At 43.8% G+C, this 24,865-nt stretch overlaps 2 long non-coding RNA genes across 2 annotated transcripts in view; both read right to left on the bottom strand.

Moving 5' to 3' along the window:
* Window positions 1–24,865, bottom strand: part of LOC129058122 (uncharacterized) — a 627,088-nt gene that overhangs the window by 500,253 nt on the left and 101,970 nt on the right. The gene's annotated exons all lie outside the window — the stretch shown is intronic.
* Window positions 1,011–12,748, bottom strand: LOC129058125 (uncharacterized). Its single transcript, XR_008523012.2, has 3 exons — window positions 12,260–12,748; window positions 9,060–9,166; window positions 1,011–2,022 (listed from the first exon to the last, which is right to left on the bottom strand). It is a non-coding gene; the product is annotated as an uncharacterized LOC129058125 (long non-coding RNA).

Here is a 24,865-nt window from a genome sequence, read left to right as displayed (position 1 = left end):
CTGGAGGAGGACCGCTGTTGCCAGAGACTGCATGAGCACTGACCTCTGGCCCTGGCAGCAGCAGTAGCTGCTGTTGCAATTGGTCTCTGCCATGCCCCAGTCCTGGGGGAACATCTGCAGATCAGTGGTTGTCTTGGAATAGGCCATGGGAAAGTCAAGAGAAGCCACGGCTCTTGAAAACCATCCCAGAATCCCACTGGAACGCTGTGCCAGAATACACTGAGCCCTAAAGGTCTTGGGTTTTATGCTATTTTACTCATTTTTATTTTTTGGCTGCAATTTTAGTTGGAAATTCAGAACACTAAAGTTATCCCAGGGCATTGGTTCCAAGCATGTCACATAGCTCTCCTGCAGCTGATAACTACGGGACCTGTGTTCAGGATCCACAGCAAATGATGCAAATCAGCCTAGCCCCCAAGAACAACCAGTCTCTAAAAGAGACCCAAGTCCACGGAAGCAAAGACTGAGACCAAAACCCAAATCTTGTCTCCACTCCTTAAATCTTCCTGCCATGGCCAGGGGAACGTAAGTTACTTGAGGGCAGGCACTTGCCTCATTCATTTCTGAATTCCCAGTACCTGAAGCAGCCCCTAACACACAGTAAGTCCTCAGTAAGCATTTGACTAAAGAAATGGATAGGCCAGGCGCGGTGGCTCACGCCTGTAATCCCAGCACTTTGGAAGGCCAAGGGAGATGGATCACCTGAGGTCAGGGGTTCAAGACCAGCCTGGCCAACATGGTGAAACCCTGTCTCTACAAAAATACAAAAAAAAAAAAAGTAGCTGGGCATGATGCTAGGTGCCTGTAATCCCAGCTACTAGGGAGGCTAAGATGGGAGAATCACTTGAACCTGGGAGGAAGAGGCTGCAGTGAACTGAGATCACACCACTCATGGTACTCCAGCCTGGATAACAGAGCAAGACCCCATCTCAAAAAAAAGAGTAGATAAACTACCAGGCCATACAAAAAGAATCTCTAGGCAGAGTGACCTCACCCCACAGCACCGCTCATCTTAGAATGTGATAGGAGAGGTGATAGGAAGGCAAAGGTTAGCAAACTGGCCCATAGAATTCTGTTTTTGTACAGTCCATGAGCTAAGAATCCATTTCACATTTTTAATGGCTGGAAAAAATGCAAAGAAAAATAATATTTTATGACACATGAAATGCATGAAATTCTAATTTTGGTATCTATAAATAAAGGTTTATTGGAACACAACCACTCCCATTCACTTATTGGTATTTTCTGTGGCTGCTTTTGCAGAACAGCAACAGAGCTGAGTAGTTGCAACAGAGACTGCATCACCCACAAAGCTGAACGCATTTGTTATCTAGCCCTTTACAGTAAAAGTTTTCCAACCCCTGGCCTAAAGAATCTCCCCAGTTAGGTACATGTGGTCTAGATCCCCAGCATTAACTATTTGGAATTAAACATTGTTCTCTTGACCTTCCTTTTTTTCTTTTTATTTATTTTTATTTTATTGCAAATTGACAATTTGTAATTGTATCTATTTATGGGCACAGAGTAGTGTTATGATTTATTAATACAATGTGGAGTCATTAAATCAAGCTAATTAACATATCCATCACCTCATGGCTCTTTCTTTTAAATAGAAGCCTTTCTAGAGTGGTTTAAATTACTCTTAGTAGTATAAATTGTTTGACAATTTCTCTCCCTGAAAAAAGGGACCTGATGAAGGATAAGGAGAAACAAGGGAAGACATATTTTTAAAAGGGTAAAGGACTCAAAAAGGGGAATTTCCCCCAAGAAAAACTGGGTGCACTTCATAATGTTCCTAATGGCCAGCACTATACCAGGGCTTTGAGAAAGGACACAAAACAGGACACTTCTCTGAGTTCACAGAAGGACCCCTTACCTTGCCCTGAAACAGCCACACCCCCGCCCAGGCTGGATCCTCCAATCTGGCCTCCTTCAGTACCTCATCCATCCTGAGCCAGTGTGAGCGATGCTGTCTTTGGACGTCTCACCTGCACCATCCACAGGGCACCACATACAGCTCTCCTGAGCAGTGGAAATCATGGTATTGTTTATTTAGATCCAGACATAGCAAATGACATCCATCCCTTCCTCCCCGCAGAAAACACTCATCACAGCAATCCAGTCAGCAAACAAAATGACCACCACTTGCCATTTCTGATTCCATGCTTGCTTCGAGACAGAGAACTCCTTGCAAGTACAAATTCTGTCTTAGTGATTTTTATTTCCCTGCACCTAACACAACATCTAACTTGTGGTAGGTATAATATTCAACTAAAACTAGTCCTCTCCTCTTTTTCCTTTTCTTGCCCTGTCATGCAGCTAGAAGATGCATGGAATCCAATGCTCTTTCCACTGAAGTGGAAAGTAGGCTGCTAACAACCTCCCAGAATCCTTGTAAGTAACTCCTCCCCAGGGGAGAACACACATCTAGAACTTGAGCCTGGAATTCAGGTCAGCTTGGTATCAACACTCATCCAGGGTTTCCCCATGGCCAGTGTGGCTTTTCTCCCACTTAGATATGCTGGAGGAGGAGTCATCTAAGTTTGTTTTTCCCCTCTAGTCTTCTGATCGGCTAGAAGGATCCAAGGTTCCAACTGAGTTCTCTTGCTTCACCTTGGGCAAGAGGAGAAAAAACAGTCACTTGTACACCTAACCACAAACCCCTGACCCTCTTCAAGGCAGAGGAAAGTAACTTTCCAAACTCTTCTTGAATAAGAAGAAAAGAACCTCTCCTCTTTCAACAGGTATTTCTGGCTGTAGGGGAGGGTGTTATTAATACAAGAATCTAAACACAATAGCCTGTCTCCTGGCAGCTGCCATTCCCATGGCAACCTCTGACTTTCACGGACTGCTTTGGATACTAAGGGCCTCAGAGACAGACTTCTAAAACAACCAAATTTTTCAAAAGTGACTTCTCAGAGAACTTATTCCTCTGGCAGAACAGACCCCTCCTAAACTTCCATTTAAAGAGAAAACCTAAAATCTGCTGTTTAAAAAAAAATAACAGAAACCTCCATTAAGTGCTGTTATCACACCAACCCTCAAAGCTATGGACATGGACAATACAGAATTTAAATTTCACAGGTGAAAAAAAAAGTGTACTAAGTGTGAGTTGAGGATGGGAGATGGAGATCTGGTGGACTATCAGCAAATGGAGATAGCCATGAAGAGGCATACTTGGGAAGGTAGTTCACAAACCTGAACCAGAAGAGACTCACCTGGAGAATATGCTCAAATACCAATTCCCAGGCCCTGTCCCCAGAGATTCTGATTCTGTAGGTCTGGAATGAAACCTGGATCATTTTTGAAAGCTCTTCCAGTGATTCTGATGAACATTCAAATTTGGAAACCAGCAATCTGAAGCCTATTCCTTGCCCCTTCCCCACCATGGTCCAAGGGTCTCCTGGCTCTTAGCTCCCTCAATTCCTGCCAGCCCTCAATTCTAGAACCAGAGTAAAAGAAACTCATTTTCTTTAAAATAAAAGGAAGAAGTCGCAGCCCTGAAGTGCACGTGAGCTCTGTTAGGCGCTGTACCCAGGGAACCTTGGAGCTGGAAGCCGACTCCAGCCCTGAGCTGTGGGAAGGTTGTGTCATGCTCTTGGCTTGCTGCCTGGTTTCCACTGGGGTTGCTGCCTGGTATATTTTAGGTGCTGGGTCTGCGGGCTAGTACTCTGACCTTCCTTGGCTCTCCCCCAGGGAGCAGCCACCAGGCTCCTGCGGTATCAAGAGCTACAAGGTACAATTTCCATGGCATCCAGGTAACAGGAACCAACTGGCAGCAATAGCTGGAACCTGCATTAGACCTGGGGAGGCAGCCTGCTGGAGAAGAAAGGTTCCCGGATATGAGCCTTTGCACATGGTCTTAGCATGGCTATTCACAGCTGTGGGATTCGGGGCTAGCCACTGTCCTTCCATGGGCCTCAGTTTCTCAGCTATGAAACTAGGGGCTCAACAAGGGGTTCAGCATAGAATAGTGGAAGGAATGTGGATTCTGGGGCCAGAAGACTGAGGCTCAAATCCTAGCTTCATCACTGACTTGCTTGGTGATGTTGGGCAAGTGGCTCAACCTCGTCGTGCATCAGTTCTGTCATCTACAAAATGAGTGTAATGGTACCTCTCCCACAAGGCTGATGTGCCAAGTAAAGATGATGTGTGCCAAGTGCTTGGCTTACACACCACTGGAGATCCAAGACACCCACACACACACCTACTCACTTCTTAACCAGGAACCTGATGAAGTGGGTGCCAAATCTGGATAGAGATGGTCTGGAGGGGGTTTAGAAGACGGAGAAGTTTCTCTGTGCATAGCAGGTAGGAAGAAAGGGAAACATGAATTTCTGAAGGAAACGAAGTTTGAGTTGGGATTTTGACAAATGGAGAAAATATGAATAAGCAACTACAGGACAAAACACTGAAGAATAGAAGAAAAAAAAAATCTGGAATCCGGATTGGGAAATTTGGATTCTAATCCCAGCCCTTTCACTGTCCAGCTTTGTGGTCTGCTGATACGTTGCCTCTGTTGCAGGAAAAAGACAGGTTCTTTTCACACTACCCGGAAAATTTAGGCTCACGGACACATTGTAGGGTGAGATTTGAGGAAGGGTTTATTGGGTGAAAAGGGAAAAAGGAAAGAGGAACTCTCAGCAAAGCGAGAGAGAGTCCTGCTAGCAGGCCAGCACCTTGCAGACTGAATCCCAGGCCACTACATAGGAACTGAAGAGGCCAGGCTCCTCCTCCCTGCTCCACTGCTTCCCTTGGTGCGCATTATTCAGACAGAACCAGTGAGGAAAGGGTGGATTTCATCCAGGACCAGCAGTCCGGTTTTTCAGCCTTCAGGATTGTTTTAGGTTTTAGGTGGGTTTTCGCCAGGGACCCTTGTCTGTCTCCTGTCTCTATCACCTCTTTATCTATGGAATGGGGCTGTGGCAAAAATTAACAAGATGACTTAGGAGAAAGCACCTTGTATAGTGCCTGGAACACAGGAGATGTTTAGTGGATGGATGGACGGATCTACGGACAGACAGAGGATGGATTCCAGATGGAGAAAGTGGAGTGGGCAAAGGAATAGAAAAAGGAATGCCCAAGGCATCTTTATAGGTCAATGGGTATATCTGCACAGTTCAGCAATTTCTGAAGAGTGTTCATGGAACTCTAGCCCCTGAGATACTCATAAGGGGAAAAAAAACCATATTCCCTGGTCAATTAAACTTAGGAATGACAGTTTGATATATCACTCTCCTGATGATTTGCAATAAATATCAACATATAAATGATTCTGCAAAGTTCTTTCTAGTTTAATTTATACCCAGTAGTCCACAATCCAGTTCACTTCTAAACCAGTTTTTCACATTAAATTTGTTAATTTCACACTGAACTTGGCAGAGGTCTTCCTGAAGCAAACTAAGGAGGTGGTGGCAGAGACCCTTGGAAGAATTACTTGGGGTTTTCTTTGTGCTCCTGCTGCATGCAGCTTTAGGAGCTGTCTGTGCAGCACTGTGTAGAAGCACCCTGGACAAGACAGGCAAGCATATTGAAAACAGTATCTTGTGCTTCCATGCAGTCCCCCGCTGCTGAGCCATATGACCTTGGGCAAGTTCCTCAACTTTCCTTTGCCTCCATTCCCTCACCTATAAAGTCACAGTACTTACCTCACAAGGTGATTGCAAGAATCAAATGAGCTAAGGTACCTAGGGAGGTTAGCATGCTGCCTGGCACTTAGCAATCTGTCAGTAAAAATGGTGCTCATATGATTAGGTCACCATCTGAATATTCTCAAACAGTCATTCTCTAATATCCAGCAGGACTTGGACACTGAGTCCTGAGGGTAGTAATCATACCAATTTCTGCCTCCCTCTTCCTTGTGGGGGTCAGCCTAGAGCCACACACCAAGAGGAGGTGAGTCAGGCCATTGCAAAGGAGGCAACGATGGTGATGTCTGCTTCGTGCTTTCTCTGAACAGAGAGCAAAAGAAGGGCCCTCTTTCAGATAAGCATCAAGTCTTGCAGGCTGGCAGCTGGCTACCAGGAGATGGAGAATCTGCTTAGTCACTTCTTAACAGCAAGAACAAGTGGCTTCGAGAAGAAGCCAGCTATACCCCCTGAGAGGTCAGCCAAATACCGCCTAAAAAGAGAAAAGCAGGGAAGCACAGGACCCCAACTGCCTGGATCTGATCAGAGCCACGGGGCGGAGACAACTGGCTCTCAGTGTCAGAGACCCATGCCCTACACAAATGTCTCCACTCCAGGCTGGAAGCAGATGGGCCAGTTTCACCTCGGGCCAGAAAACCAAGTCCCCAGCTCTCCTCCATTTGTGGAAGAATGTTTGCTGCTCTGCAGAGGCCCTATGGTCAGTTTCTTCTCCTTGATTCATTCACTCATTTAGTTAATATTTATTGAATGCTTACAAGACATCACAAGGGATACAGTTGTACACAAGACAGGAAAAGTCTCTGCACTGATGGAGTTCACATCTTAGTGGAGAGAGACAGAAAATACGCAAATAAAGAAATAAAATAATGTCAGGGAGTGATAAGTGCCTTAAGGAGAAATAAGTCAGGGTGAGGGTGAGAGATCAATAGATTAGGAGCTAGAGAAGGATGGAGAACTAGAGGTCAATGGATTAGCAGCTAGAGAAGAAAGCCTCCTGAAAGAAGGGACCTCTGAACTGAGATGGGAATGGATCAAAGGAAGGAACCGGAAGAAGATCTGGAAGGAAAGTGCCCCAAACACAGCAAGTGCAATGGCCGTGAGACCAAACTGAGCCCCACATGCTGAAAAGCAGCCAAACTGGCTACGGCCAAAGTTGGGGTGGTCAGGAGAAGCAGGAGAGAGCTACAGGTGAGGTCAAGAACCTGTGCAGGCCAAGGCAAGGATTTTGATTTTATTCCAAATGCGATGAGAAGTCATTGGGAGATTTTGAATGGAGGAAAGGATAAAGAGCTCACCCTGACGACTGAGTGAGGAACAGATGGTGAGCGGTGAGAGTGGGCTCAAGGAGAGCCCTTGTGAGGCAGGTGCACAGCACAGGTGCGAGGTGATGGCAGGAAGGAGGTGAGATTTGAAGGCGGAGTGACAGGACACGCTGGTTGATGGGTTGCAGGCTGTGTGCGGCACTGAGGATAAAGGGGGAACCCCAGAGTAGCCGCCCTTTTCCTGAAGTGTGGAAGGCTGTGCCGCAGGAGGAACCTTCTGGGAAAGGAAGACAACCTAAGGCTTTGGATGCATGTGAGAGGCTGGAGATGCCTTTTGGACATCCATGTTGAAATGCCAGCCTGGCAGTTGATTGTGTCTTAAAGCCTTTTGGATCCTTGCATCCAGACAGGATTGAGTGCACAATCAGAAGTATAACATTTGAGAATGAGACCCTAGCAAGATTATTTAGTTCAATCCTTTTGTTTTGCAAAGGGGAAACTGAAGCCCCAAGAGGTGAAGAGACTCAGTCAAGGTCAAACAGCAATCTGTGTGTAGTGCCAGAACCACAGTCCATGTCTCCTGTGCTGACCCCCGCAAGCTACCTTTCGAGTTGGAGCCTTCTTTCCACTCTTGTTAAAATTGTTTCCCACTGATTTCTTGAAGTTATTTGCACATTCCCTAAAAATTTTCCTTGTTTCACTATGGGGAAAGTTGTTTCTTTTTTCCTCATCAAACTTAATTTTCTCCATCTGCAATTTAAACTCATTCTCTATTTTAATCATTGTTTTGTTTTTTACAAAAGGTGCATGATGTTGCTATACCTGACTTTTAAAACACTTCTGTTAGGTAGTTAGAGTATGCATTTTGGTTACCATTGACAGATGAGGAAACTGTAAGCATAATGGTCAGATAAATTATATTCAGTCCCATAGCTAGTTTGAGACAACCAAACTAGAATCTAGTGCGTCTTGAGTCTTTGCTCATGGCTCTTCCTTGTGGGCCAGAAAATATTTTTAAGCCCAGGTCCTGCCATCCTTCAGCAGCTGAGGACTTCTAGCTCTTCAGAAAGAGGAAGATAATTAACATTACCTCGATCTTACTCTTCTTCAATTCACATAATTCTGTCTTCTTTAAACTCTCCTTTCTATGGCACAGATTGATTCCTATTGGCTAAATCCATTTCCTCTTTTTCCTGGGCACGGAGCTGAACTCCTTTCCCAGGCTCTCCTGTATTTAGGTGTTTCTATGTGAGTGATTTCTCACCAGTGGAATTTGACCGGAATTAATGCACACCCTTCCTAGTCAGTCCTTAAAAATCTCTCAGGCTCAATTGCCTATGCTTTTTCCTCTTCCACCAGCTTGATGTAAATGAGCATGGCTACCTTGGAGCCAAGTACCTAAGATGTCAGAACCTCAAACAGGAAAGATCCTGCTTCCCTGTATCACCACGTGGAGGAAAATGGCCTGCTCATTAGGGAAACACATTTTAGACCTTTTGTGAACAAGAAGTAAATTTCTACCATGCATGGGCCATTGTATGTTTTGAGATTTGTTTGCTATAGCAGCTAGTATATTGACCTGGGTTAGAGACAAGTGATTCCGGCTTAGGAAGACACTCAAGAGTATCTACATTGCAACACTTAGACTTAGCATAGAACCAGTGGTTGAAGTAGAAGGAAGAAGCTCAGAGACCATAAACCATGACCTTCCTTATTCAAAAAAGAAAAGAAAATGAGATCTATAAACAGACACATCTGGCATGCCTAAGGTCACGGCAGCTAAAAGGTCTCTACAGGAGTCCGGGGTTCCTTGCCCAGTGCTCTCTCTAGACCACGTTGCCACTCTACTAACAGATTGGGGGGTACAGTGTCCAAGACAGGCTCGAGAACAGGACTCAGATGAAGCTCACTATGTCTTCCATGACTGTAACCTGAGTCTCATCTGTAGAGGTTTACACCCATCTCTTCATGCTCTGAGCTCAGGGAGGAGTAGCTTGTCATCTGCCTTCCTATAATAACCTTCCTGACACTTAAGGGTGAATATTAAATTACTTCTCAGTCCTGGCTTCTCTAGCGCAGCTGTATTCTCACAAGCATATCTCAGTATCATGAGAAGTAAAAAGCAAATGTGATCATAACGGCCCCAAACCTTCACCATGGTGGTTGAAATGTAGGTCCGCACTGAACAGGCCCCCGGCCCAGTTGTCTCTTCTATCGTTCAAAAATGTCTGCAGTTTTTGCTCATAGGACTGTACTCTGGTGGAAGAAAAAGGGGATGGTTTGGGTTGAGCCAATGTTTTTTAAAGACACACTGCCCAGCCTCACACTTTCTGAGGTCCCTTGAGCACCAAGCTGGAGACTACAGCTTTAGCCCTGTCTCAGGTAGGGGATGTGCAAATATATGCTTTTCAAAGACCATTACAGGGGTCTAGGGGTCTTTCCTATTTTTCTTTTTTCTTTTTTTTTTTTTTTTTTTTTTTTTTGAGACAGGGTCCAGCTCTGTCACCCAGGCTGGAGTGCAAGGCTATGACCACAGCTTACTGCAGTCTCACTCTCCTGGGCTCAAGTGATCCTCCCACCTCAGCCTCCTTAGTAGCTGGGAATACAGGTGCATGCCACCATGCCCGGCTAATTTTTATATTTCTTTTATTAGAGACTGGGTTTCACTATATTGTCTAGGCCGGTCTCAAACTCCTGGGCTCAAACAATCCGCTCACCTCAGCCTCCTAAAGTGCTGAAATTACAGGAGTGAGCTACCATGCCTGGCCTATTTCAGGGTTCTTGAACCCTTCTGCTCCACACCCTTATCGATAAAAGTACTTTGATCACTTATCCGCAATATATATAAGTAATGTCTTTAAATATTTAAGTGATATGCCTGTGCTATATATGAATCAGTTATGTAGCATTCACAAAAACGAAATTTTTTAAAGGATGAGATTAAAAAACAAATGGGATTAGAAGTGCCAACAATTTTTTCCCTGGCCCTGCTGGACCATTCTACTCCCCTCTTCAGAAAACATTTGGTCCAGGCTGGGCACGGTGGCTCATGCCTGTAATTCTAGCACTTTGGGAGGCCAAGGCAGGCCGATGACCTGAGGTCAGGAGTTCGAGACCAACCTGGCCAACATAGTGAAACCCTATGTCTACTAGAAATACAAAAAAATTTAAAAATTAGCTGGGCATGGTGGCAGGTGCCTGAATCCTGGCACTTTGGGAGGCTGAGGCGAGTGGATCACTTGAGGTCAGGAGTTTAAGACCAGCCTAGCCAACCTGATGAAACCCCATCTCTACTAAAAATACAAAAATTAGCCAAGCATGGTGGTAGGCACCTGTAATCCCAGCTACTCGGGAGGCTGAGGCAGGAGAATCACTTGAACCCAAGAGGCGGAGGTGGCGGTGAGCCAAGATTGCACCACTGCATTCCAGCCTGGGCAACAGAGCAAGACTCTGTCTCAAACAAACAAAAAAAAATTTAGTCCATCAGAACTTTTGGATGCCACAAACTGACAACCTACAGGTTAAATGTGGCCCACAGATGTGTTTTGTTGGACCTGAACAATGTTTTCTAAACTTTCTGTTAGTTCCCAATACTTAAAAATTGGAAAAGTTCACATGAAAATCTAGAGATTTTTATCAATTTTATTCACTGCTTTATCCCCAGTGTCTAATACATAGTAGGCACCCAATAAATATTTGTTCAATTGAATTTCTAGCTTCTCTCCAAAAAAAAAAAAATTCAAGCTGGCATTTCTTCCTGGCAGTAATTGCCTGGAGCTGAGTAGTGATTACTCCTTTTAGCAGGGTGTTGGCCCACCAGTCCTGAACCACAGTCCCCACCACTCCCTGTTGTCCTATATCCAAACAGCTTCGTACTGGTGATTTGCCCAGCCCCCATCAGCATCTGAACAGTTGTTTCTATCTCAGGGTTTTCTGGCTGTGTGATGGCCTCAGTCACCCTCCATGAGTTTTGTTTAACTCAGTCACCCTCCATGAGTTAAACAAAAACAATATTCCACCTAGAGTCCAAAGACACAGGTTTGAACCTGATTCTGCCAATTGCCATCCTTGGGAAATTTGCTTTCTGAGCCAATTCTCCTAATCTGGAAAATGGGGATGGCAATACCTTCTTCACAGGTTGTTTGACAATCAAAATGAACAAGACAATATCTGTGGACTGCTTTATAAATTGTAAAGTATTACGGAAATGTGAACACTTTTCATTGTTGTAGTTGCATTCATCCTTTAGAAGTATCCACTGTGGTGATAATGATGGAGATTCCTAATGCCAAGCTCTTGAGCTCACTACACTTCCCTACATCAGCCATGTCTCTCTCTATATACACCCCTTTCCCAGCCCTCCCTTCTCATCTACCACTTTGGATTTCAGGGTTGAATGGGAAGACAAATGAAGGAACAGGCTGAAGGGTAAAGAAGAAGCCACAACCCTCAAGGTTGGGTTCCATTTTTTCTACTAATATTGACTCTTTTATTCCACTCTTTCTCATTTCTAAGTAACTACACCCTTGTGACTTAATTCGCTATCACTGTACCCAGTGTCTCCACTCTGCGTCCTGAGAGCCAGTCACTGCCTCCTCCTTATGTCCTTGAATCCAGGCCCCTCATGGACTCCTAATCTGGGTATTCACTCCCTGGAAATATGCCAAAGAGAGCTTTCCTCTTCCACCTTTTTATCAGCAGGGAGACTATTTTTGTCACATATAAGCCTAACTTATCAGCAATATCCTCACCTCTCTCTATATATATATATAGATAGATAGATAGATAGACAGACAGATAGATAGATAGATAGATAGATAGATACATAGATAGATACATAGATATAGATATAGATATATCTCCTCCCTTCTAACCCATAAATGTTTTGCCAGCTATAGGTTGGACCATATGGAATTATCAGTGTTTAACAATTTCTGATGTTTAAAAAATGGCAACTTTTTGTGGTTCAACTTGATACATTTACTCCAGTGGCCCAGCCTTGGGGTTTCTGTGATCTCCACTTCTTCCCATGTTAGGCCACAGCCAGTTGTCTTGTGCATTTTTTGTGATGATTGCACGGCAGCCCTGAGAAAAATGCTTCAGCATTTCAAATATGGCAGGGGGTTTCCTGCCCCCCAGACCTGAGCTACAGTTGCCAGACAACTCTGTGAACTAGAAATCCTAGTAAAAAGTTACATTCAGGATGAAACAGATTCTTGTCTCTTCAGTTTCTTTCCTGCTCCTTATGGGAAAAAATTATAAAATATGCATTGCTGGTCTGTGGCTTGGGAAGTGGAAACCTTTTTAAGGAAGGGGGACCTCTCCTCAGAATCACCCATGTCTCACCACCTTGGAAGTTTCTTGTTTTTCCTCCATGTGTTCTTTCAGCCCTTTGTGAAAGAAGTTCCCAAATCCCCTGCCTCTTGCTTATTTTGCTCTGTTGATCAGCAGGAACTATCTGCCTCTTACCAGAAGCCCTCTCTCAACTTCCCTCTTAAGCCCAATGGGGAAAAGAGGACATTCTGAGGCTGTTGGAAGAATTCCCCCAACTGCCCACTGATAACTGAAATTCTGTATGGTAGCGTGTCTCAGTCCATTGAGGCTGCTATAACAAAATGTCTTAGTCTGGGTGGCTTACAAACAGAAATTGATTTCTTTATAGTTCTAGAGTCTGGGAAATCCAAGATCATGGCACCTGCAGGTTTGGTGTCTAGTGAGGGCCTCTTTCTGGCTCATACATAGCCCCTTCTCATGTATCTTCACATGGTGGAAGGGGCTAGCTAGCTCTCTGTGGCCTCTTTTATAAAGGCACGAATATTCATGAGAGCTCCAGACCCATGACCTAATCACCTCCCAAAGGCCCCATCTTCTAATACCATCACTTTGAGGGTTAGGATTTCGACATAGAAATTGGGGGGACACAAACATTGAAACCATAGCATGGCATAAATCCTGTAGCAGTAAACATTACTCCCTTCTTGTGGGGAGTCCTCTTTGAAAAGGCAAATCCCCCACATATTAACAGTTTACAAAATGATTCCTGGGAATCCTAGTGTTCTAAGACATATTCTTGGTTGTTCATAAAAAATGGGTTTTTAGGTCCAATAAGTTTGAAAATTGCTTCATGCCATAGCCCCTCAAGTGAGTGCATAATACACAGCACCAAACTAAAGACTCAGAGAGACCCTGCAGTGAGGAACCATTTAACTTTGTTTAATCTAGTCTTTCCTTAATTTATTTATCAAAATAATTATTTTTTTCATGGAATTTTTTTCATCACTTCTTGATCTTTATTCCTCAGAACACAGTTTGTGAAACCCTGAGCTAGCCCATGAGGGAAAACAGATGAGTCTAACACTTCCTCTTCCCCTTGGGTATGCGGAGAGAGCAGGGAGAGTGAGGACACCATACCTCTTATCCATCATCCTGCCCACCCGACACCCCCACTCCTGGAAAGGATCGCCACTCACACAGGCTTGCATATAGCTCTCCTCCTCTGCCCAGGACACACACAGTATCTGCAAAGAGCAAGACATTCCCAAGTGTCTGCTCAGCCTATCATCCGTCATCAGTCTGGGCCCTGGGAAGCCCTGTGTGAGTCTGCAACACTCAGTTAAGACAGGGAGATCCAAGAGGATCCCACCCAAAAAGAAGAAATTAGAAGGCCAAATACGATACGTTCTCTTTAGTTCCGTTGCCCAATTTTGATTAGACACACCCTTGTCTCCAAATTCATGCAACCTAGTCCCACCCAGGTGGGAGCCCCTGGAACACCCTGTAGAAACCACAGACTTGGAGGTGATGCTTCTTGGCTTGGTCAAATTCCTTATGATTCATCTGGATCCCACACTTTCACATTTCAATTCTTTCTACTTTTTATTATTCTGTGTCATCTGTAGAATTATCTCCCCACCTTGAATGTAAAATCCAAGAGGTTTGAGGTACTTCCTGTTTTTCTCGTTACACATCTAGTTTTCAGTGATAGGTATGGAGGAAGTACTTCATAAACAATAAGAATTTGTGTTTAACAGAATCTCTTCTGTTCTTACCCACTCCAGGAAAGAAGGGAGGTAAGATAGAAAATCTCTCTTAACCCACCTCCTCTAACTGCCTCACAGATTCAACCAGTACCATCAATTTCCACTAAGAAACACACCCAAGAAGCTCCTGGCACACTCCTTGCTCATAGCACTGGGCCACTCACTCTCTCATGCCCTATGCACTTCTGTTCTCACTAATCGAGTTATTTGCTTATCAAAGGTCATGTGTTCCCCAATTTGTTCATGCCAGTTGTATGTGTTACTGTAGTTATGTATTTTAAATGAAGTTACTGGGACAGACACTCATGTTCCACTACACTAGATATTCTCCATTCACCCTCCAGGTCCCAATCTCCCCTGTCCCCTTCCTCCCTCCTGCTCTATGTCCCAGGAGGCTGACCTAGATGGACTGCACTAGTCAGGCTTCCTTGCCCTCTGGCTTCTGGTTGGATTCAGCCACTGGAAGGTACCAGTGGGAGATAGAAAGTAGGAGATAGAGGGGTTGAGCTATTTCTTCCCCTGACTCCCTCCTTGCAGGTCTTCAGCTTGATAGTGACTGAGTCCTCTGCCAAAAATCCTAACCCCAACCAGGCACCTGTCTCTTGTGCTACCTGATGACATTAGACCTAGCAAGGATAGCAGCTAGTCACTGTTGCTAGTTGCTAATCACTGAGTGCTTCGCTACCCCCTGTTGCTTTCCCTCAACTCCATCCACACTTTATAGTTCCTTTGTTAAACTCTTGCCAACGTTCCTTTTGAGTGTACCATCTCTTTCCTGCCCCCTTCACCTTGACTGGTCCACATACCCATAACTATCCTTCTTCTCTTATTTTCTAAAAGAGCCCCAGTTTATTCTGATACCAGGATCCCAAGTGCTTCAGGAAGCATCTCTCTCCTGCCAAAGGGTGAAAAAACAAATAAGACTTAAAGAGATTAAGTAACTGACCTAAAATCACACAGCTCCAAAGTGGCAAAAACTGGGGATGGGATCAAACCTCCTTAGCCTGGGTTGCTCTGACAAATCAGAGCATCAGACGTCTTGTGTGTGGGTGGTTTATTCACAAAAGTGATGTCATGGAGCAGGTGTGAGGGACAAGGGAATTGAAACAGTAATGAAGGGAGAACCAATATTAGAATATGTTATCAAATTGGTCATTGTTAAGAGAACTGCATGCTGCTTGCACCTGCATCCACCTGAAAAATCTTATGAATTGTATCTTTTTGTCCATCTGAAGCAAGAAAAGAGAGGTGCATTTATCCATCAGCTCCCACGCCGCATTGGCCGAGTGTTGCCCCCCTCTGGAGTATTAACTGGTCTGCACTTCCAGGTGGCATATGGGGGACAGCCTGGTGGTTTCCCACAGGTGTTCCATACTGTGCTGTCAGAAAAATCCAGGACAGATCACAGGAGGCACTCTATACCAGTGTGAGGTGAGGCAATTGTAGGTTACATCTTTGTAAAGCGGGTCAAAACCTCTGTGGAAGTGGTCAGTGCAGCAGATGCTGGAAGGGGTGAGCCCAAGAAGGTATAAAATGATACCCAAAAAATGACTGATATAGTCCACCTCTTTTACTACTTGGATCCACTCACACCCTTCATCCTACAAGCCCCATCTACACAGAGTCCCCTAGAGTGGTGACTGGCCACAATCTCCACAAAGACTTAATGCAAGAGAATTAGTGGAACCAGCTGGAGTCCCTACATCTGCATCTGTCCAGAAGCCATAATTAATATTCATCATCTCCTTCCTCCACCACCCTTTCTGGGTTCCCCTCCTCTCAGTCTGCACTTTGGTTGGTCTGGGTTGCTTTCCAGGTGGGACATCACAGGCTCTTCAGGGAAGGGTCTGAATTTTTTGTTGCCTTTACCTTTTTAGTGTGGTGAAATTGCTCATTCACCAATATCACTGGGCAAGGATGCCCAATGCACCCCATGAGCTCCAATAGACTCCTCTCTGCCCTTCATTGTATGGAAGCCACCATGGTTCCTTATATCAGTCTAGGTCTATTACCCCCGCCCCCCTACCCCAAGTAGCATAACTCCTTTCTTTGCCCGCTAGTCCATTGGCATGTGGGGCCTAAAATGACCTAGTAGTAAGGAAATTGTAGTGGATCCAAAGTACAACAACTTGTCATTCATCTCAGCGGTATGTTTTGGTGTGCTCTAAAGCAGTGGACCCCTGAAAACCCACTTGATGTAGTAGATCTTTGGATCTTTGTGGAGCTTATCTCCCACTTTCTGGCATGCATGTGTCTTAATAGGGCCACTTCCGCCTGCCAGATCCAATTAGCACTATTTCATCACTATTGTGAGCAGAGAGTAGGAGAGATTGTTCTGAGGATTAAACTCTCATCACAGAGAAAGCATTTACCATCTTTGGCCTTTCTTCCTTCTCTTGCGTCATTCATTTATTCTGTTCTCCCTAGTGCAGGTGCTTTCTTAAAGGTTATGGGGTCCTCATTTCAAGTGTTTGGTGTCATGAATTAGGTCCATGCCTCCCTTCTCAGGAGACTTATCTTTGTGATCTACAGGACCATGGTCTTCTGCAAGCATGAACCAAATCATAAACCTTGTTAAGAACTCTTCAGACTTAAGAAGTTCCAGACACAAAAATCTGTGAAATTGAACTAAATTATTTGAGTTGGGTTGATCCAAGGAGACTCAAAGCAATTCCCCAGAAGCAATGCTGCCTTTGTCCAAAATCCCTGTCTCTGGCGTCAAAATTGAAGAACAAGTGTTTCCACTAAGAGTTTTCATTGGGTCCCTTTTCCCAAAGAGCTGCCTTTCTGGGATGGTCTGTAAATGTCTAGAATTCCCTTGAATGATCTGTTCACATCAGAGCCCACAAGAGCAACACCAAGTGGAGAGAGCCATAAGCCTGAAGGCAGAGACTTGCCACAGAGACATATGGAAATATTTTGCACCATATCACAGCTGACCTTTATCCATTCCTCTCCCTGTGTTATTTTATCCTGACATTTACCATGCACCTGCTGTGTGTTAAGCACTGTGCTTTTCTATAGATTAGTTCACTTTACGAGAAGCAGAAATTTCAGATTATCCATGGGCTAGAAGGGTTGGAAGATGGTCTTAGGAAAGTCTCTGGCCTGTCCCAGATCTGTTAAATGTATGGGTGTGCTACATAATCTCTCAGGGTTCTTCCAGCCCAAATTTGCTAAAATTCTATGCAGCTCTGAGATCTAGTTTCTCCTTCTAACAGAAGCCCCAGTGGAGCTTCCAAGCCTCTCTTAACCTTGTGTTTCCCCCTAGAAAGCCAAGCTTGAGACAAGGGCTTGAGTACAGCTTTTTTGAAGCGACTTCAGGAAATAGGAGTGAGGAAAGGGCAGGAAAGAAGGAATAAAGGAAAGAAGGGAGGGAAACAGAGAGAGAGCATGAGGAAGACAGGAAGGGAGGAGAGCTTGAGGGAGGGAAGAAGAGAAGGAGGATGGAGGGAGGGAAGGAGTCTAACATAAGAATGCATTATGAGGAGGAGCCAAGATGGCCGAATAGGAACAGCTCCGGTCTACAGCTCCCAGCGCGAGCGACGCAGAAGACAGGTGATTTCTGCATTTCCATCTGAGGTACCGTGTTCATCTCACTAGGGAGTGCCAGACAGTGGGCGCAGGTCAGTGGGTGAGCGCACCGTGCGCCAGCCGAAGCAGGGGTGAGACATTGCCTCACTCGGGAAGCGCAAGGGGTCAGGGAGTTCCCCTTCCAGGGGTGACAGACGGCACCTGGAAAATCAGGCCACTCCCACCCGAATACTGTGCTTTTCCGACGGGCTTAGGAAACGGTGCCCCAGGAGAGTATAGCCCGCACCTGGCTCAGAGGGTCCTACGCCCACGGAGTCTCGCTGATTGCTAGCACAGCAGTCTGAGATCAAACAGCAAGTCGGCAGCGAGGCTGGGGGAGGGGCGCCCGCCATTGCCCAGGCTCGCTTAGGTAAACAAAGCAGCCTGGAAGTTTGAACTGGGTGGAGCCCACCACAGCTCAAGGAGGCCTGCCTGCCTCTGTAGGCTCCACCTCTGGGGGCAGGGCACAGACAAACAAAAAGACAGCAGTAACCTCTGCAGACTTAAATGTCCCTGTCTGACAGCTGTGAGGAGAGCAGTGGTTCTCCCAGCACGCAGCTGGAGATCTGAGAACGGGCTGACTGCCTCCTCAAGTGGGTCCCTGACCCCTGACCCCCGAGCAGCCTAACTGGGAGGCACCCCCAAGCAGGGGCAGACTGACACCTCACACGGCCGGCCAGGTACTCCAACAGACCTGCAGCTGAGGGTTCTGTTAGAAGGAAAACTAACAGAAAGGACATCCACACCAAAAACCCATCTGTACATCACCATCATCAAAGACCAAAAGTAGATAAAACCACAAAGATGGGGAAAAAACAGAGCAGAAAAACTGGAAACTCTAAAAACCAGAGTACCTCTCCTCCTCCAAAGGAACGCAGTTCCTCACCAGCAACGGAACAAAGCTGGACGGAGAATGACTTTGACGAGCTGAGAGAAGAAGGCTTCAGACGATCAAATTACTCTGAGCTACGGGAGGATATTCAAACCAAAGGCAAAGAAGTTGAAAACTTTGAAAAAAATTTAGAAGAATGTATAACTAGAATAACCAATACAGAGAAGTGCTTAAAGGAGCTGATGGAGCTGAAAACCAAGGCTCGAGAACTACGTGAAGAATGCAGAAGCCTCAGGAGCCGATGCGATCAAATGGAAGAAAGGGTATCAGCCCTGGAAGATGAAATGAATGAAATGAAGCGAGAAGGGAAGTTTAGAGAAAAAAGAATAAAAAGAAATGAGCAAAGCCTCCAAGAAATGTGGGACTATGTGAAAAGACCAAATCTATGTCTGATTGGTGTACCTGAAAGTGACGGGGAGAATGGAAACAAGTTGGAAAACACTCTGCAGGATATTATCCAGGAGAACTTCCCCAATCTAGCAAGGCAGGCCAACATTCAGATTCAGGAAATACAGAGAATGCCACAAAGATACTCCTCGAGAAGAGCAACTCCAAGACACATAATTGTCAGATTCACCAAAGTTGAAATGAAGGAAAAAATGTTAAGGGCAGCCAGAGAGAAAGGTCGGGTTACCATCAAAGGGAAGCCCATCAGACTAACAGCGGATCTCTCGGCAGAAACCCTACAAGCCAGAAGAGAGTGGGGGCCAATATTCAACATTCTTAAAGAGAAGAATTTTCAACCCAGAATTTCATATCCTGCCAAACTAAGCTTCATAAGTGAAGGAGAAATAAAATACTTTATAGACAAGCAAATGCTGAGAGATTTTGTCACCACCAGGCCTGCCCTAAAAGAGCTCCTGAAGGAAGCGCTAAACATGGAAAGGCACAACCGGTACCAGCCACTGCAAAATCATACTGAAATGTAAAGACCATCGAGACTAGGAAGAGACTGCATCAACTAATGAGCAAAATATCCAGCTAACATCATAATGACAGGATCAAATTCACACATAACAATATTAACTTTAAATGTAAATGGACTAAATGCTCCAATTAAAAGACACAGACTGGCAAATTGGATAAAGACTCAAGACCCATCAGTGTGCTGTATTCAGGAAACCCATCTCACGTGCAGAGACACACATAGGCTCAAAATAAAAGGATGGAGGAGGATCTACCAAGCAAATGGAAAACAAAAAAAGGCAGGGGTTGCAATCCTAGTCTCTGATAAAACAGACTTTAAACCAACAAAGATCAAAAGAGACAAAGAAGGCCATTACATAATGGTAAAGGGATTAATTCAACAAGAACAGCTAACTATCCTAAATATATATGCACCCAATACAGGAGCACCCAGATTCATAAAGCAAGTCCTGAGTGACCTACAAAGAGACTTAGACTCCCACACATTAATAATGGGAGACTTTAACACCCCACTGTCAACATTAGACAGATCAACGAGACAGAAAGTCAACAAGGATACCCAGGAATTGAACTCAGCTCTGCACCAAGCGGACCTAATAGACATCTACAGAACTCTCCACCCCAAATCAACAGAATATACATTTTTTTCAGCACCACACCACACCTATTCCAAAATTGACCATATACTTGGAAGTAAAGCTCTCCTCAATAAATGTAAAAGAACAGAAATTGTAACAAACTGTCTCTCAGATCACAGTGCAATCAAGCTAGAACTCAGGATTAAGAATCTCACTCAAAACCGCTCAACTACGTGGAAACTGAACAACCTGCTCCTGAATGACTACTGGGTACATAACGAAATGAAGGCAGAAATAAAGATGTTCTTTGAAACCAACGAGAACCAAGACACAACATACCAGAATCTCTGGGATGCATTCAAAGCAGTGTGTAGAGGGAAATTTATAGCACTAAATGCCCACAAGAGAAAGCAGGAAAGATCCAAAATTGACACCCTAACATCACAATTAAAAGAACTAGAAAAGCAAGAGCAAACACATTCAAAAGCTAGCAGAAGGCAAGAAATAACTAAAATCAGAGCAGAACTGAAGGAAATAGAGACACAAAAAACCCTTCAAAAAATAAATGAATCCAGGAGCTGGTTTTTTGAAAGGATCAACAAAATTGATAGACCGCTAGCAAGATTAATTAAGAAAAAAACAGAGAAGAATCAAATAGATGCAATAAAAAATGATAAAGGGGATATCACCACCAATCCCACAGAAATACAAACTACCATCAGAGAATATTACAAACACCTCTATGCAAATAAACTAGAAAATCTAGAAGAAATGGATAAATTCCTCAACACATACACCCTCCCAAGACTAAACCAGGAAGAAGTTGAATCTCTGAATAGACCAATAACAGGAGCTGAAATTGTGGCAATAATCAATAGCTTACCAACCAAAAAAAGTCCAGGACCAGATGGGTTCACAGCCGAATTCTACCAGAGGTACAAGGATGAGCTGGTACCAGTCCTTCTGAAACTATTCCAATCAATAGAAAAAGAGGAAATCCTCCCTAACTCATTTTATGAGGCCAGCATCATCCTGATACCAAAGCCTGGCAGAGACACAACAAAAAAAGAGAATTTTAGACCAATATCCTTGATGAACATTGATGCAAAAATCCTCAATAAAATACTGGCAAACAGAATCCAGCAGCACATCAAAAAGCTTATCCACCATGATCAAGTGGGCTTCATCCCTGGGATGCAAGGCTGGTTCAATATATGCAAATCAATAAATGTAATCCAGCATATAAACAGAACCAAAGACAAAAACCACATGATTATCTCAATAGATGCAGAAAAGGCCTTTGACAAAATTCAACAACCCTTCATGCTAAAAACTCTCAATAAATTAGGAATTGATGGGACGTATCTCAAAATAATAAGAGCTATTTATGACAAACCCACAGCCAATATCATACTGAATGGGCAAAAACTGGAAGCATTCCCTTTGAAAACTGGCACAAGACAGGGATGCCCTCTCTCACCACTTCTATTCAACATAGTGTTGGAAGTTCTGGCCAGGGCAATTAGGCAGGAGAAGGAAATCAAGGGTATTCAATTAGGAAAAGAGGAAGTCAAATTGTCCCTGTTTGCAGATGACATGATAGTATATCTAGAAAACCCCATTGTCTCAGCCCAAAATCTCCTTAAGCTGATAAGCAACTTCAGCAAAGTCTCAGGATACAAAATCAATGTGCAAAAATCACAAGCATTCTTATACATAAATAACAGACAGACAGAGAGCCAAATCATGAGTGAACTCCCATTCACAATTGCTTCAAAGAGAATAAAATACCTAGGAATCCAACTTACAAGGGATGTGAAAGACCTCTTCAAGGAGAACTACAAACCACTGCTCAAGGAAATAAAAGAGGATACAAACAAATGGAAGAACATTCCATGCTCATGGGTAGGAAGAATCAATATCATGAAAATGGCCATCCTTCCCAAGGTAATTTACAGATTCAATGCCATCCCCATCAAGCTACCAATGACTTTCTTCACAGAATTGGAAAAAACTACTTTAAAGTTCATATGGAACCAAAAAAGAGCCCGCATCGCCAAGTCAATCCTAAGCCAAAAGAACAAAGCTGGAGGCATCACACTACCTGACTTCAAACTATACTACAAGGCTACAGTAACCAAAACAGCATGGTACTGGTACCAAAACAGAGATATAGATCAATGGAACAGAACAGAGCCGTCAGAAATAATGCCACATATCTACAAGTATCTGATCTTTGACAAACCTGACAAAAACAAGAAATGAGGAAAGGATTCCCTATTTAATAAATGGTGCTGGGAAAACTGGCTAGCCATATGTAGAAAGCTGAAACTGGATCCCTTCCTTACACCTTATACAAAAATCAATTCAAGATGGATTAAAGACTTAAATGTTAGACCTAAAACCATAAAAACCCTAGAAGAAAACCTAGGCATTACCATTCAGGACATAGGCATGGGCAAGGACTTCATGTCTAAAACACCAAAAGCAATGGCAACAAAAGCCAAAATTGACAAATGGGATCTAATTAAACTCAAGAGCTTCTGCACAGCAAAAGAAACTACCATCAGAGTGAACAGGCAACCTACAAAATGGGAGAAAATTTTCGCAACCTACTCATCTGACAAAGGGCTAATATCCAGAATCTACAATGAACTCCAACAAATTTACAAGAAAAAAACAAACAACCCCATCAAAAAGTGGGCGAAGGACATGAACAGACACTTCTCAAAAGAAGACATTTATGCAGCCAAAAAACACATGAAAAAATGCTCACCATCACTGGCCATCAGAGAAATGCAAATCAAAACCACAATGAGATACCATCTCACACCAGTTAGAATGGCGATCATTAAAAAGTCAGGAAGCAACAGGTGCTGGAGAGGATGTGGAGAAATAGGAACACTTTTACACTGTTGGTGGGATTGTAAACTAGTTCAACCCTTGTGGAAGTCAGTGTGGCGATTCCTCAGGGATCTAGAACTAGAAATTCCATTCGACCCAGCCATCCCATTACTGGGTATATACCCAAAGGACTATAAATCATGCTGCTATAAAGACACATGCACACGTATGTTTATTGCCGCATTATTCACAATAGCAAAGACTTGGAACCAACCCAAATGTCCAACAATGATAGACTGGATTAAGAAAATGTGGCACATATACACCATGGAATACTATGCAGCCATAAAAAATGATGAGTTCATGTCCTTTGTAGGGACATGGATGAAATTGGAAATCATCATTCTCAGTAAACTATCGCAAGAACAAAAAACCAAACACCGCATATTCTCACTCATAGGTGGGAATTGAACAATGAGAACACATGGACACAGGAAGGGGAACATCACACTTCAGGGACTGTTGTGGGGTGGGGGGAGGGGGGGAGGGATAGCATTGAGAGATATACCTAATGCTAGATGACGAGTTGGTGGGTGCAGCACACCAGCATGGCACATGTATACATATGTAACTTACCTGCACATTGTGCACATGTACCATAAAACCAAAAGTATAATAATAATAATAATAATAAAAGAAAAAAAAAAAAAAAGAATGCGTTATGAACTAGTCACCACTGTAGGAAATTGAGCTCAATCCCACTGGTATCCTCTAAAGAGCCATATAGAATACACTTTATAATTGTCCACTGGAAGGATGAAAAGAGAAATGTTTATCCACCTACTTCCCTTCTCCATTGATGAGGGGTTGTACCATGGGTGTTAAATCCCTCCCAGTTTGCAATTATGCCAGTGTTCAGAATTTCCACACAGTAATATCAGAGAAGCGCCAGGGCAAAACAAGAGATACAAGACACAGCTTAGACACTGACTGTCTGGGGCTCCAAGCTGGTTATCACAGCAATGATGTAAAAAGTGGGCCATTAGGGTTTGTAAGATTTACCAAACATACAGTACACTCTGTTAAATTTGAATTTCAGGTAAACAATAAATACGTATAAGAATGCCCTCATGCAATATTTGAGGCATACTTATACTAAAGTTTTTCATTGTGCATCTGAAATTCAAATTTGACTAGGCATCTTGTATTTTATCTGGCAACCCATGTGCAATGTACAGGTAGGTACAGGACGAATGCAATACAAAGCCCCAGCTCATATCTACCATCTCCTTTAAGGACTTTATCTATCTACATTGAGGGTCTTTAAATTTCCCATTTCACCAAGCCTTGAGTATAGAACTGGCTTGATCATGAGTGATGAGCTGTGATTCCTTTGTACAAGGACAGGAGAGGTAACAGAAGAAAATGCAGCAGGGTGAGGTGAAATGGGACACAGAATTTCCCATTCTTTGGGGACTCAAAGCCCAGGGAGGGACTCTTGTGCTTGATACTGCCAAGACCCCATGCTGAGCAAACCCAGGCTAGTCCTGGACTTGCCCTTCATGCCCCTTGCTAGCTGAGGATAATATATAACAATGTCAAGATATGAAGCCCTACAGGGAATGAAGAAACAGAAATTCTCATTAGCACTACAAATGAGGATGGCAATATTTTAAAACAGTGGTTTTTACCTACAAATTCTTCTGTTGTTTTCAGGAAGACTTCTCATCTCAAAATATACCAAATGTAATTGTTTTAAGAGCATTTAGAGCTGGGAGATGTTTCCTATTTTGAGTTTAAAAATTGAAAAAAAAATTAGATGCTTAAAAATTACATTGCTTCCATTTTTCCATATACTGCCTATACTTCCATTTTTCCATATACTGCCTATACTTCCTTTAGCTTCAAAATTTCCAGAACTTTCACATCTGTCCCTTGGTGAGGACTCCTCAGCCCCTGTGCCACCAGAAGCCTGCCTTTCCCCTGCCCAGTTCCCTCATCTAGACAGAATGACAGCTCCATTTGAGTCTCCTGTGAGGATACGGCTAAACTATATTGAAGCTGCATTTTCTTTCTTTCTTTTTTTTTTGTTTTGAGATGG

This window comes from Pongo abelii, chromosome 11, assembly GCF_028885655.2.
Source record: "Pongo abelii isolate AG06213 chromosome 11, NHGRI_mPonAbe1-v2.0_pri, whole genome shotgun sequence".
Taxonomy (NCBI): Eukaryota; Metazoa; Chordata; class Mammalia; order Primates; family Hominidae; genus Pongo; species Pongo abelii.
The sequence above is the reverse complement of the archived record's forward strand: the minus strand, read 5'-3'. Positions and strand labels throughout refer to the sequence as shown.